This window comes from Spea bombifrons, chromosome 11 (assembly GCF_027358695.1).
Source record: "Spea bombifrons isolate aSpeBom1 chromosome 11, aSpeBom1.2.pri, whole genome shotgun sequence".
In the NCBI taxonomy this organism is placed as follows: Eukaryota; Metazoa; Chordata; class Amphibia; order Anura; family Pelobatidae; genus Spea; species Spea bombifrons.
The window spans coordinates 15133879-15149132 of record NC_071097.1 but is presented as its reverse complement, the minus strand read 5'-3'; positions in this window follow the sequence as shown (position 1 = coordinate 15149132).

Here is a 15254-nt window from a genome sequence, read left to right as displayed (position 1 = left end):
AATGCGTTTTATGATACACATTTCTAGCAAAATGTACCATGGACAGGTTAGCAAGTGGTGTCTCTATTTTGTTAAAACTAAAGGATCAGAAGTTCAGATGTAATGTAAAGAAGTGTTGGTCTCCTTCACCTTGCAAACTGGTTCACTACTGTTTGTAACGGGGTACACACAGTGGTCTATTTATGAGATCAGCTGCCAGTAGTTTTGTAACATCTGAAAACTCACCTGCCTGTTTAATCTAAGTTCGACGAGGTTAAGGCCGAAGGTAGCTTTCTACTTGGATAAAAGTAATCAGATTGTTTATCAAATCCTTGACAACTCAATGTAGAAAAACCATGTCACACAGCAGTTGTGTAATGATTTACCATCTCACATACCAAGAAGTCAGAATAAACTGGACAAATCCAACCGCAGATTCAGTCTAATGAGAAATCTATGGTCCGAATGTACCCTTCATCTGAAAATGCAATACAATGCCGAATTAGCAGCGTGCCTGTTTCATCAACTGTGTTAGCGTGAATAATGTTAGTTTGGGACGTTTTAAACTTCAATAACTGCACAAATTACTGACAATTGTGAAAACATACCATTTCTGATATGTACAATCACCACACTATTATCAGTAACGAAGACCATTTCTGATTCCAAATGTGATTTCTTACAGTAAAAAGCAAATTTAAAAATCATATATAGTTTATTTTAGTTTTATAAAGGTAGCATTTTACAATCTCCCCATTCTGTTTGATTTCTAACCAGCACTCATTTACTGTGAAATAACTTTGTCTATCCAGCTACCCTCTCTAATTTTAATTTGAACTCCTCTCAGTGCAACATGACTAGAGATAATCTTGTGATCTTTATAGACCAAAAAGAACTCTCTAATTGGCATACCACAAATTTTAATTGCCCAAATAAGGACCACCTCTGCTGGAGCTATGGCTAGTGGCCGGGGTTTGGTCACAGCCAAGATAGGTATTCCTGCTCTGACTATATCCTACCAACCATACTCAAAGAGCAACCTTGCTGCATGCAAAAGTGGGACAGCAGGACACTGCACAAAAATCAGTACTGTCCTGCAAACATGATGGTTGGGAAGTATGCAGAGGGAATCCTTGACTTCCATGGAGTAGCCAGGTAGGGGAAAAGGCTCCATGGGCCTGACCTGGACAAAGAGACTTTGTGGAACCCCCAAGCAGATTGGAATATTGCCACAACTCGCTGGAACTTTAACTGGGTGTAACTTAGAACCTTGCCATGAATCAATTAACAGAGGGGGTCCGGAGATTTCACGTGACACCTGACTTGTGGAAGAGCTCCAGAGAGACCCCTGGGAATTTTACCTTTTACTGCCCAGGGGAAATGGATTCAATTGACCTGCAACTCCTTGCTGAGTGCTTTTCCATCTAAACTTGTTAAATCTTTGAAGAGGTGTTGCTCTGAGCCCCAACACCCAATTAGGGTCATTTTTGAAGTAGGGACAGTGGGGACCCTGAGCTATGAAACGACACCCTGGTTGTGGGCAAGCCCCCGGGGGGAGAAAGGCTTTGCGTGGCATGCTTTATGTCCCCCAGACAATGAGGTCCAAGAGTCAGGTGCCAGGGGAATAAGCCTATTCCAATATGTTGTTTGTTTGTGTACTACCCTTTCAGAACTTTGTTTTTCCATTCCTTTGTATGTTAATTGTGTTTGCGGTTTATGAATACCTGTATATGCGATTAAAAGTCTGTTCTCACCTCAACATTGGTTCTGTCTGATGTTTGGGGTGGGCTGCTACAGTAACTCACTGTCCTTTTTTGAGGACAGTACAAACTCTGAATACGCTAGCTACAGCACCTATGTGGCTCCAGTGCAGCGGCATTCCCTTTCTTCTCTACAATGCTGGTTCAGTCTGGGGCTGAAGGGGTTAACCACTAGTGTCTCAGCCGAAGGAAGCACAGATCGTCTCATCACATATGCCAATTCCAGGGGCATTGTTAGCCTCGTAACTACAAGAATAGGTTACAATTCCAAGTGTAGTCCAAAGAATTAAAAAATGCTCTGTGAAACACACCTTATTGTAAATCATTCTCCATTATATTTAAATAGTTTTCAAAATGGCAACATGTGCGTTACAGGAGTTCTACAACAGCACATAATTATATATATAAAAAAAAGTTACATGAATGGAAGGTATTATAGTAAAATTTATTACATTTAAACAAAAACAATACAAGGAAAATGTGCATTGGGAAACATTGGAGCTTATGTATTTACTGGTGGAAGGGGCAGGTAAGACCTCAAACACAATTAGGGTTGCATTAACAAGCTTTTATCGAAACAGCATTGAATTACCCAACCCCCTTAAAAAAACCCAAATATTTAATTGTATTTATTATATATATGTTTATGACACAAGTGGCAGAAATGCATCCTACTCACGCAGTTAAGGGGCTTCTAGAGGTCTTGCCTAATTAGTGATAACAACACTGTATAGACAACATCAAATTATACATTAATGTATACCATGTACTCTACAAATAAAAAAAATACAGCAATAAAATGCGCATAAAATATTAAACTTTCACATTAAAAATAAATAAGCAAAGTGCTTGTTTTGTTTTTTCCTCTATTCGGCTGAAAGGCCTTTCCCATCTATACATCTAAAAAAAAGACAGACAAAAGACATTAATCTTTCAGTTGCAGAGCAATATTGAAGCAGGAACTTCAACATTTGTTGATATTACAGTAGCTTTAACAATTTTTTTGCCATGCATCAGTTTTATCATATAAACACACCCTGCAATGTAGCCTTCATCGATGGGTCACCTGCTATGATAAGCAAGAGTCTCTGACCTTGTGTGGCGATAATGAACCTTTGGTGGCACACACCTCATTGAGGTCAACCTGTTTTATGTCAGCTTTGGAGTATCGCTTGCTTGCATAGCGAGTCATGGTTACTGTAGAAAGTAAAGCCAAGTAATTGAAGTCATCAGAAGGGTGGAGAAAGGGGTTTCAGTGGGAGATGTAAAAAACTGTTAAACATGTGTTAATGGACAGTGGCTATGAGGTAGAAATAGCTTTTTGAAACATATTGTTAGGCTGTTCGAAAAAGGTTTTAACTCCGGGCACATTAAATATAGGCGACAACCTTATGAACGGCCTACACTCCACCAGGTGTGAAGCTATTCATAGATGCCTAGTAAGATCCCCTTCACATGATAATACAAATGCAATCTCCCTGAAGTCGGGATACATTTTTTTGTAAGAGAACTTTGCAATTACAGTTAAGTACATGCGACTTATCAGGAGAAAGGATGAAAGATGCTATACAGAATATATCATACAGACAGGGAGCTCAGAGTGCCACCACATATTGCTAGTATTCTAACCCGCTGAACTATTTTCACATAGAACCAATCCTGTTGACATTGTGGGTACACATGGAATTGGCAAATGTACGCAACTACAGCAGTGTGGTTGCCTAGCAACTCAATTGCAAACTGGCAAACACATTATGAAAGGGACAGTCACTGTTAGCGAGTTAGCCCTATAAAATTCATTATTAACTAGAATTATTTAACGATACATTATGCAGGGCCAGCTAAGCCCTTCTGGCAGGCGATGTTCACCAGGACTGGTCCAAAATAATGTAATGTGTGATCATTTGAACAACCTGATCCACAATTACCGTAAGTGACAAGCTCAAAAAAAAAAAAAAAAAAAAAAAAAAATGTAAAACCAAACCTTTCAATTTTACCCGGTCTCAATATATATTAGTAGACCATCCACAATAAATATCAGTCTGTACGTACACCAGGTGTCTTACAAATTAGAATTACACTAGGACCTTTTAGGTCTGTGCAACCAGCTCAGTACAAGGAGAGCTGTGTCCATGGCAAGGTCCATCATGAGCAATGTTGGTCCCTATCCCTGAACCAACTGCCAATAGACGTGAGCCAAAGGACTCCTATTCGGCAAGCCTCGGTGCAAGTTAGAGGATCTCACATCAATAACAATTTACTGCCAACACGCACACGACAAAAACATTGTATCCCTGGTTCCTGGAGTCCTAAATACTAAAAATGACATTTTAGTTGTACATTGGGCCTTCACCCCACACCAGTTACTTTGTTTAATAACCCCACTACATTACATTAGTCTACATTAATCAATGTAAAAGTACCCCCCCTCCAAAATGCTCATAAGGGCCAATACAATCCAAACATACATATGTGAGGGCTTCCGAAATTCCCTAAGTGGTGGTAACCCTAGGTCCCATCCAACAATTGTTCCCACCATGTATAGAGTTATGAAGGCACATTTTCTCAAATTAACACACCTTGTATATCCATATTGTTCAAAAGGGCAAGCCTCTTGTCTCTTTTTATTCTGTATAAGCTAAGAAAGGGAAATAAAATGCATTACATAATAGATACTAGTATCAGAAATTCAAAAAAAAAAAAAACAAAAAAAAAAAAAACGCAATAGAACAGGAAGCCATGTGTTTGTCTAACAGATTGGGCTGAGAACACATCTTTTAACGTTTAACCATTTTAAAAGGGGAAATTCATTACAACTATAACATTTTAAAATATTGTAAGACATGGTGGGAGTTCACATGTTATAGTGTGCCGATACCAGCCCATAGAACATTTGTATAGCCTATTTACATAAATTCCTTTAATACATTAATGAATGAGGGAGGCCCTAGGACTACGTGGTTCACCACGGTTGTGTTTTTTTTTTTTTACACAAACAGTTGTCACTGATAAGTAGTACAATGTCCATAATTATTAACCAATGTAAAGGAGTATGGTCCTTGTACACAACTCATCTGTTCCAAGTTGTGTCTAGAGAGCTACCATGCCCACAGTGAAAAAATGTATTTCTAAAAGCTGCCATATCCGAGAACAAAAACTTGTTAATTAAAGTCATTTAAATATACTTACTATACACCAAGGCATGTGGTACCTATCACAGTCAGCACAACAAAGAAAGTGACAGCCAGTGCCACAATAGTAAAGGTACGAGGGTCTCCAGTCATGACCTGCAACAAATCCACATACTCGCAGCGGTTGCCCATGTAACCACGTAGACACCTACACAACAGTGGGGGGATAAGAGATATGGTTAGAAGGAACCGTTATGTTCTTGACCATGTAGAAATTTGTAACAGACCCAGATAACGTTCTCTGTTTAAAGAGATCGTGTACCGCCATACATTGTCTCAAACAAATGCATATTACAGTTTTGCGTATTTTAATATGAATTTTTAACTTTGGTGAAGGTAAAATAAACATATACGTGCACAGTAAATGCCCAACAATTTTGGCTGCTTGAGCCAATCACCATCATGACATGCCAACAATGGAGATCTAAGGGGCAACTCTTGAGACTGCATATGATCAAGTACTGTAGCTGGTGGGAAGTGAGCGCCATGCTTGCCCAATTCGGAGCAAATTTTGCTAAGCAATATTAACCAGCTAAAATAAGACTCAAAACAGATTAAGCTTACGCCGCTTGCTGCACTGGAGGAACCTCAAAGCGATACACTGCTTTACAGTAAGAGACGGGCTGGAGGGTTAGATGCCAGGTACCATAAAATGATCCTTGGCAGAGTCTTGTCTCTTGCTGGAAGGGTCCCACTTTTATATATTTTAGTAATACACAAATCTCTATATAACTATTTGTCTTCGTGGCCATGCTTATTAACTATTCTTTAGAAATGTTGCGGTTAGTTAAAGACTAGCAGAATGGAACTAGCGGTACTCCCTATGTCGACAGTCAGGGTTCTCAAGCTCCCAACATCCCAGGTTCAAGGACATGCTCAGCTCACTAGAACATTCTACATGAAAATTTGTTTTAAAGTTCCTGTTATACTTATACACAGAGAATAACTGGGGAAAAAAAACAAACATAATACCCCTTTCATCAACAATTACACCAACATGCCTTCATCACACTATTAACCCAAGCTTTAGGTACCTATAATAGCTGGAATAAACTTGAACAGGATTCGGTGTTGAAGATAAGTAAAATAATCAAATGGCAATTCTCCCACAGCGATATATTTTATCTCCAATAACAATCCTAACCCACCAGCTCCTTCAGATTTGTCCCATTGAAGTCTGTAGGAGCATTGCCATTCAAGCCAATTCTTTATAACAGATAAGTGCCTGCAAAACATACTTCATCCAACAGTACACTTACAGGCAGGATGCTTCCCACTCGGAAACAATGAACCGGCAGGTGCCGTGAAAACAAAAGCCTGTGTATGTGTCTGGGCATTCCCCAAAAAAGGACTGCGGAGATTCATTTGTCATAAGAGAAGCTGCAATAAATGAATAAAAGTTTAGTTTCACAGATACTATGTAGTAGATTCAGTGATAAAGTGAAAGAAGTCCACACTATTAAGGCAATAAAAACCCTTTAATTTAAAGGCTTAAAAAGAGGATCAGGTACAATTGGGGAAGAAGGCTGTGCACTAAACACCAAGTGTAAAGAGTAAAGATTTATAGTCTCAGTCTTTTAAACACCACTTCTGTGAAATGTAGAGGCAGTTACAGAAATGCAGCTACTTACTGTTACTTATTTCTGTGCTAGCATTCTGTCCCAAACATGGTATAATTCCTTGTTGGGCACAAAAAGAGTGGCCATTTAGTTGAGCAACACAGGGTTAAATCCTTAAAAGGGTATGGTATTCATCATCTTTTATGTTTGCAAAATACAGCCAACAAAGCATTGGTTGCTTAACGAAACAAAAAGCTAATGGGAAGCAGCCTGATGTTGGAAGCTAAATCTACAGTGCATGATCATGGTTTTCCATTACTGGCCAATAAAAATAAAAGCCAGACTTCACTACAAAGATTTAAAACACCCCAATATCTAGTGTGCATTTTGCATTAAGTCGGACAACTAGTCTGAATATTAAAGTTACATAGAATGTATTCTTGCTAATGAACAAAAAACCAAACGAAACTAAAAGAAAATAATAATAATGCACAAGATATTTGCATATCACAATATTCAGCTCTTACCTGCAAGAACAAAAATGAGCCCTTGGAACATGGTGACAAGGTTGTGTTATAAAAATGGAACCTATAGTATTAAAAAAAAAAAGAAAAAAGAAAAAAGTCTAAGTGCATTTCAATTTGTTATTCATTTCCATCAATTCAGTAGAGACTCACTAAGTTTGCAATAATTTATTATTGTCGAAAACCTTCACATATTTATAAAGTATCGCTATAGTCCATTTGCAAATCACCATTTAGAGATACTCATGGTGGTCAATCAGACCTTTAAAGTTGCACAGAGTTTTAGATTCTTAGCAAGGTTTTACTACTTGGACAGGTATGGACCAATTACATTAATCTTCTATGCAGTGAAAATGTAGTATTTCAGTATTCTGATGGATTTACTTAATATCTCGTGTTAACCCTTTACAGCAACTAGTATTCTTCAATACTTGAAAATGTTAAAATGAATAGTAGCTAAAATAAGAGATTGTAACTGTGGCTTTAGTAACACCTGCTGCAATTATGGGACTCTATGGGAGGCCAGACCGGCCATTAAACAATTAAACAACACGGTGGGCATCTGCCCACTAGATGCACATGACCGTAAACTATACCTCTACATCTAAGCTAGCAGCAGACACCCTCACACCTGTGATCCGAGGCCCACTGGCCTTAAAGTGCCATGGCCCATTTTCACATCTCATCTAGTCTTGAGGGAAGGGCTGGTATTCAATTTACTGATCCAACTCAATAGGTTAATAAATGTAATTGCATTAGTAAAACATATTTTGCTAAAAGTCATATTCACACAGATAACCGAGTAGGCCACAAAGCCAAATAGAATCTCAGATAAGTGCTGCTCCTAAACACTCCCACTAAAAATATAGGGAACATCCAGGCTCCAGCTACTCAGGGTCCCTCGGTTTTTGGGGTGCAAGTGGGTGATCCGCTCATGTTGCATGTACCGAACCGGCAAGATAGTCAGAGGATGTATTTCATCCAAACATTTCAGTGTACTGTATCTAAGTTTAATGTACTGACGCATATTGAATATACAATAATGTACAATATACCATATGCATGTAAAGACATTCCTTATATTGCCGTTTATATTTTGTTTATTCACATAAAAAATGCACCATTTTTGAGAAGCAGCATACTGCAGGATAAATATCAGAAGCCTTACGTTTCAAGTTTCCCATTCAAAGATGTACCAACCACATTTAATTAATTATAAAACCCATTTGCATGATACAATAGCCCCATCAATCAAAAGAAACAAAGAAACAACAAAAAAACAGGTCATTCAATAATAGCATGGTTTGGGAGAAGCTGGATCTTGAAAAACCTGTTAAACATAGTGTGAGACAATCGTTATAACGGCAAGTAGTTATCCATTAACACAAAGAACCAAAAGATTCGGATTAGCAAAACAATTGCCTGGTGTTAAACCGAGCAATAATTAGCGGTTATACGGCTTTCAGATCGTTTGGATGGCTTTTTTTACCGGTCTTCTGCATGCACTACTAAATAGAATTGCTCATCAAATATTTAATGGAAACAAATTTCTGATGTATGCATAATTCATCTTATAGGTTTCTAAAGCAAAACTAGTGCATACACTAATGCGGACAATAAAAACAGAAAAATAAACAAAATATGCGGCCCTGTCATTTAATACCAGATTCTGCACTACTGCAACAATCTCGGTGTGCCACCAAACATAGTAGATTTGTGTTCTCCTTGCATGGTTTTTAGGAAGCTTTTAAAAGGATCATTCAGAGATGCTAGAAAATAGGACACCTGGTAAAGAAAGAGGCAGAGGAATTTTGTTTGCCAATCAGTCCAATTGTTTGGAAGAAATTTATAGTTCCCCTCCTGGATCTCTTACTTCTATTCACCTCAAATAAACTTTTTAAGTGTGAGGTTACAAGACTGTACTCCACACAAGAATTGCCTCTCTAATACTTAGAGACACCTGAGCCATAACTTTAATGCATATGATAGCCATGTGACCCCAATTAAGTTTACATGGCATCTGTTTTGCAAACGCAGGGGCGGTTTGCAGAATCCCACCATACTCATTTGCCCCACCGCTATCGTCACTGTAGTATGTGTGTTCAACCCACCTCTAAATAGTCAGCGCCAACAAGGAGGGGAGCAGCCACAGTTTCTAAATCAGGTAAGGCCCCCCCCCCATTAGTACTTTAAATATGCCTTCTACATCTCAAGGGATATCCCAGACAAAAAAAAAAAAAAAACTGTCCCTTTAATTTACTATTTAAGTGTAGGTGAAGGGAAGTAAGAATTTCGGTTGACAAACAAAATGCATACACTACCTAACACATTCTTTTAGGTATGCAAAAATCTGTGACAACAACAGTGCATCTTTCAAGCACCAGAAGATGTTAAAAAAAAAAAACAAATAAGTTACCTATGCAGTAAATCAGCTTCTAATGAGCCCAAGGGCTCAGCCCTCTAACCTAACCTTCAGGTAAGACACTACATTGTAACCTAAACAGCACTAGATTGATTATGACAACCTAGCAGTAAACGCAGTTACATAGTACAGTTACACACACACAGATTTTATACAAAACAACAACTAAGCAGAACACAACACAAGTGCGGCATTGCATCAATAACCAACATAAAACCCATTTCAAATTTAACATTGACATTCCCACCTGATGAAAACAGCCTTTTAAGCTTGCGGTAAATAAGGAAAAGGAGAAACCAGGGTCTAACATTCAAGTAATTATATAGATGTGTCGTTAATTAGCTAATCCAATACTGAAGTACTATCAGATAACTGATTAGAAGCTTAACCACTTAACCTAGCAGTGCAACATTTACACTGCCTGGGGCAAAAAGCAGGTCTTATTATCCTAAGGTAGAAGTTGCTACAATCCTTAGTTTGAAATGTGATATTTGAACATTTTATGCAAAAAAAAACAACAAAAAAAGAATGTTTGTGTCTAAAAGAGAAATACACTTTTTTTGGTCTTCATTAATGTCAACTGTACTACAGACAACTGTTGTAATATGTTTGGTATTATCTCATAAATAAAATACATTATGATACTATTTCTATATATTAAAATATTTCCAATTTTGATAATAAAAACTTGCAATGGACGTCAGTTAAATGTGGTAAAAGGAATAACCCTTAGCAAGTAGAAATGGTAATTATTCTATTTGGAAATCCAATTAAAAAATAAACACAGTGATAAAGTATCTAGTATATGAACACTGCACATATAACTCTTTGAGTGCTGGAAGCGGGGGGACATTTTGGTTTTTGGACACAAAGCTAATTTTCACCATTTTTTGCTATAGTTAGGTTTAGGTAACAGCCATGTAAACTTTACCTAGGGAAACAGCTGATCTCTTCGCATATCGGACTACCGTCTCCATGGATGCATTGCTGACTTGTTTTTATTTTTTATTTTTAGAGAAGCTCTATGTCTACGACTGATCTTCTCTTTAAATCATATTAAAACATGTGATATTTATTGATATAAAAATAATTTACTTTTCTCCTCAGGTTTGTTTTTTGTTGAAAGATAAAAGTGTTTTTTTCACTCAGCAACATCTCCTGTACATAGGTTATTTTTTATGTTTTGTTGTAACCAGTCAGTACCCTGATGATATGTTGACATCAGTGAAGTCGACTGTATTTAATAATTGTTTAATATTTATTGATTTTAAATAGCATCATCATCATCTAGAGAGATCTAAACAAGCTTACAATCTAGAATGAGTGTATATTGCACAAGAGGTAGAGGTTCCAGGTTCTCTTAGCAATGGACCAGCCACACTAGTGTACCTGGAGATGAGTTGTCAGGAATTCTTCCTCTGTGGTATAAGAAGGTTCAATTCCAGGACTTTCTTGTGTAATAAGGTCACATTAATCCCGTCACCAGGCCTGCCTGTTTCCACTACTTAATATTTAGCCTACGCTTCCTCCTCTAACACACCACTTTTTTGGTGTAAGTTGGTTTGTTCTTCTTGTGAATTCGGTGAGTGCTTCCTAACTTGGCTTGACTGTTGGTTTGGCTGGCTTCCTGTCCAGTGCGCTTTCCGATGCTCACAGAGATCCTTAGGGTATAAAGACCCCTGAGCTTGAAGGGGTTAATAAAGTAAGAACATAATATATTGAGTTCCACCATGAGTTTATTTATGAACACATCTGCTGTGGTTTCTATACAAACCAAACTATTGTGACAACTGGAGAACATACACTCACACCCATAAGGGCTCTTATCTGATTGGTTGCCCTACCCCATAGCATTACATAGGGAGAGTAGGTATCCTTCTTATGCCCCTTCCATGGTAGGGTGACCACATCAGCCATGTTTTCCAGGACACATATAATTTTTACATATTGCTGATCAGCTCACATAAAGCGCTGCCTTGCAGTATGGGGGATGTATAACTGTCACGTTTCCCCATGCGCTGACCGGACTTGTTTATATTTTACGTTGCTCATTTCATGTTTCCAGCCACTAGTGGCCGCCCTTGCATTTCAGAACCACTCAAACCAATTATCAGGTCCAGCTGCAGTTGCTTACCTGATTATCACAGCCTTTATAAGCCTGCCCAGCCCTGCAGTCTGGGCCTTGACATTGAAGTCAAAGGACTACCTGTTTGATTCCTGCCTTGCTCCAGAACCTGCCTTGCTCCAGAACCTGCCTTGCTCCAGAACCTGCCTTGCTCCAGAACCTGCCTTGCTCCAGAACCTGCCTTGCTCCAGAACCTGCCTTGCTCCAGAACCTGCCTTGCTCCAGAACCTGCCTTGCTCCAGAACCTGCCTTGCTCCAGAACCTGCCTTGCTCCAGAACCTGCCTTGCTCCAGAACCTGCCTTGCTCCAGAACCTGCCTTGCTCCAGAACCTGCCTTGCTCCAGAACCTGCCTTGCTCCAGAACCTGCCTTGCTCCAGAGTTGCGGCCTGCGCCCCACTAAGTGGACTCCCAAGTAGAGTACCCTGCAAGTGGGCAACCTGCCGTGTGCCCTGCAAGTGGGCAACCTGCCATGTTCCGGAGTTGCGGCCTGCGCCCCACTAAGTGGACTCCCAAGTCGAGTACCCTGTAAGTGGGCAACCTGCCATGTTTCTGAGTTGCGGCCAGCGCCCCACTAGTGGACTCCCAAGAGTAGTGCCCTGCATCGCGACTCCCAGGATGACTGCCACTAGCGGACTACCCTGGTTGAGTGCCCTGCAAGTGGGCAACCTGCCGTGTGCCCTGCAAGTGGGCAACCTGCCGTGTGCCCTGCAAGTGGGCAACCTGCCGTGTGCCCTGCAAGTGGGCAACCTGCCGTGTGCCCTGGAAGAGGGCTTCTAGTCGTGTGCCCCGGAAGAGGGCTTCTAGTCGTGTGCCCCGCAAGAGGGCTTCTAGCCGTGCCGTGTGCCCCGCAAGAGGGCTTCTAGTCGTGCCGTGTGCCCCGCAATTGGGCTTGTCTGCCGTGTGCCCCGCAAGAGGGCTTGTCTGCCGTGTGCCCCGCAAGAGGGCTTGTCTGCCGTGTGCCCCGCAAGAGGGCTTGTCTGCCGTGTGCCCCGCAAGAGGGCTTGTCTGCCGTGTGCCCCGCAAGAGGGCTTGTCTGCCGTGTGCCCCCCAAGAGGGCTTGTCTGCCGTGTGCCCCCCAAGAGGGCTTGTCTGCCGTGTGCCCCCCAAGAGGGCTTGTCTGCCGTGTGCCCCGCAAGAGGGCTTGTCTGCCGTGTGCCCCGCAAGAGGGCTTGTCTGCCGTGTGCCCCGCAAGGGAGCTTGTCTGCCGTGTGCCCCGCAAGAGGGCTTGTCTGCCGTGTGCCCCGCAAGAGGGCTTGTCTGCCGTGTGCCCCGCAAGAGGGCTTGTCTGCCGTGTGCCCCGCAAGAGGGCTTGTCTGCCGTGTGCCCCGCAAGAGGGCTTGTCTGCCGTGTGCCCCGCAAGAGGGCTTGTCTGCCGTGTGCCCCGCAAGAGGGCTTGTCTGCCGTGTGCCCCGCAAGAGGGCTTCCTGCCAAGTGACATTCCTTGTTCAATTATTGTTGTACCATCACATGCAATACAGCTCTTAAACCTGATCTTCTGTCTGTGGTTCATTCCTGCGCCTGTCTGTAACAACCCCAGGCCGTCATGCATCGTGGGGTACAGACAGAGCCCCTCGTATCCCCTGCACCTGGGCTCCTTATCTATCTGTGTCCTCAGCTCGTGACAATAACTGACTAACGGGTTCCCTTCCATGAGTCTGTACATCTCACATACTGCAAGGCAACACTTTACCTGCGCTGGTCAACAATATGAGAAACTTGGAAAACATGGCCGACGTGGTCACCCTATTCTATGGCCATTATCTTCACTACAGGGTGTCATATCCCAGCCTTCCGTGTCTTAAAGGTGCTCAACCTCCATAGTGTAACATAGCTGGTTGGGGAGATCAAAGAAAGAAAATGCTGTGACGGAGACCTGTACTCTGACTGAGCAGCTCGACCGTAGGGATCTTCTTTGCCTCTGAAAACTCAAGGGATTAACCCTTTGTAATAACCCAAGCACTATTCGGGAAAAAGTGTCACTATTTAGGGGGGTTCCTAAGAGAGCACCAGCAATCCAAGTACCAATGAAGAGCCAGGGTCCAAGGATGTTATGTTCTAAAGAGCGACTTGATCCGTAGCTGGGGCCCTGAGAGACGGCACTGGGAATGTCCCTAGGAACAGTCTGTAAGTAGCCGGGCCAGAGTTCCAGACCCACCACAAATACAGCACAACCTCAAAAGAGCAATGTGGTAGAGCAACGGACGTCCGTAGCGACTCCATTTCAAATGTTTAGCTGGCATTGCCGCGGTTCTTAGCCGCCGCAGAGTTCCATGGATTTGCGACTAAGTACCGGCCAGGAGCCAGACAGGGAGTCCAACAAACACAAGGGAGAACATGGTCTAGGAACTCATAACCTTGGGAAAGTCAGTGAATACACTTCTTTGAGATGTAAAACACAGAGAAGGGGTAAAATCCACACAAACAAGAACAGGGCCAGGACATTCTTCCATACCATCCAGGACAAAGTAGAGCTGGGGGAAACCGGCCAACTGGGTATATTCTGGACATAACATGGGGAAAATCAAAAATAATTTAAAGCCGATGCTTTAAATTACATTAAAATGTATTTGATGGCTGGAGTAGCCATTTAATACAGAAGGCTATGTTACGGGACCCAACTGGCTACCCCAACTGGCTACCCCAACTGGCTACCCCAACTGGTTACACCTGCCAAATTGTGTTTCCTTTGTTCCGAGACATTGTGGTTTAACCCCTTCATCACTGGACAAGACTAGCGCTTGACGAGGTGAAGCAGGGACAGCTAGCTACACAGTGCTGATATTGTCCTGAAAAGAACAATATGACAGAACTAATGTTGAGGTGAAAACGGGAACTTTGAACTTAAAACAGGTTTTATTGGGAACAGCACAGATATTTATAAACACAAACATAATTAGATCAGAAGTATAATACCATCAACTACCAGGCAGCCCGGCGTCTCCAAACAGTTCTACGGCCAGCAATGCCCACCCGAAAAAGAGTCAATATTTATGGATGATTCCGAGGAAGCGGCGAAGAAGGATGTTATGTTCCAAAAAGCGACTTGATCCAACGGCGGGACCCTCAGCGACCGTGTTGGAAACGTCTCCGGAAATAGTCTGTACTGTGGCCCGGCTGGAGTTCCAGAGCTGCGGCTGGGTTATCCCCGGTCCTAAAGATGGGTAATAAAACCAAGTTTCCCAAATGAGCTCCCTCTCAGTAACCACCTCCGATTGTGGCCCACCACGTGCACAGTATAACCCCAAAAGTGCGACAAGGTGGGACAACGGACATCCATATAGACTCATTTCCAAATTTCAGCGGGCATTGTCGCATGGAGAGTTTCTAGCCATGTAGGCCCCTGTAACTGGCTAGTCCATGGAAGCCTGGTTAGGGCAGACCGGTCACCCTGTGCCACATACGAGGGGATTGGGCAGGCAGGCAAGGAGTCACTCCATGAATCCGTCATGGCTCCCCCTCTCAAACCTACCCTTATGTGTCCTCATCCTCAGGGGGTTACTGTGACAGGATATACAACTTTATTCCAGTAAAAGTGTATTTCTAATATTTTGCAAAGCACTTTGACATAAATTAAAGGATGAACTGATTAGGTTAGAATATAATTTCCATATATTTCAACATTTCAAATGACCAAAGGGGCAAATGTCTGTTTTTGAGTATGGCTTCGATTTTTTTTTTAATGTGACAATGGGC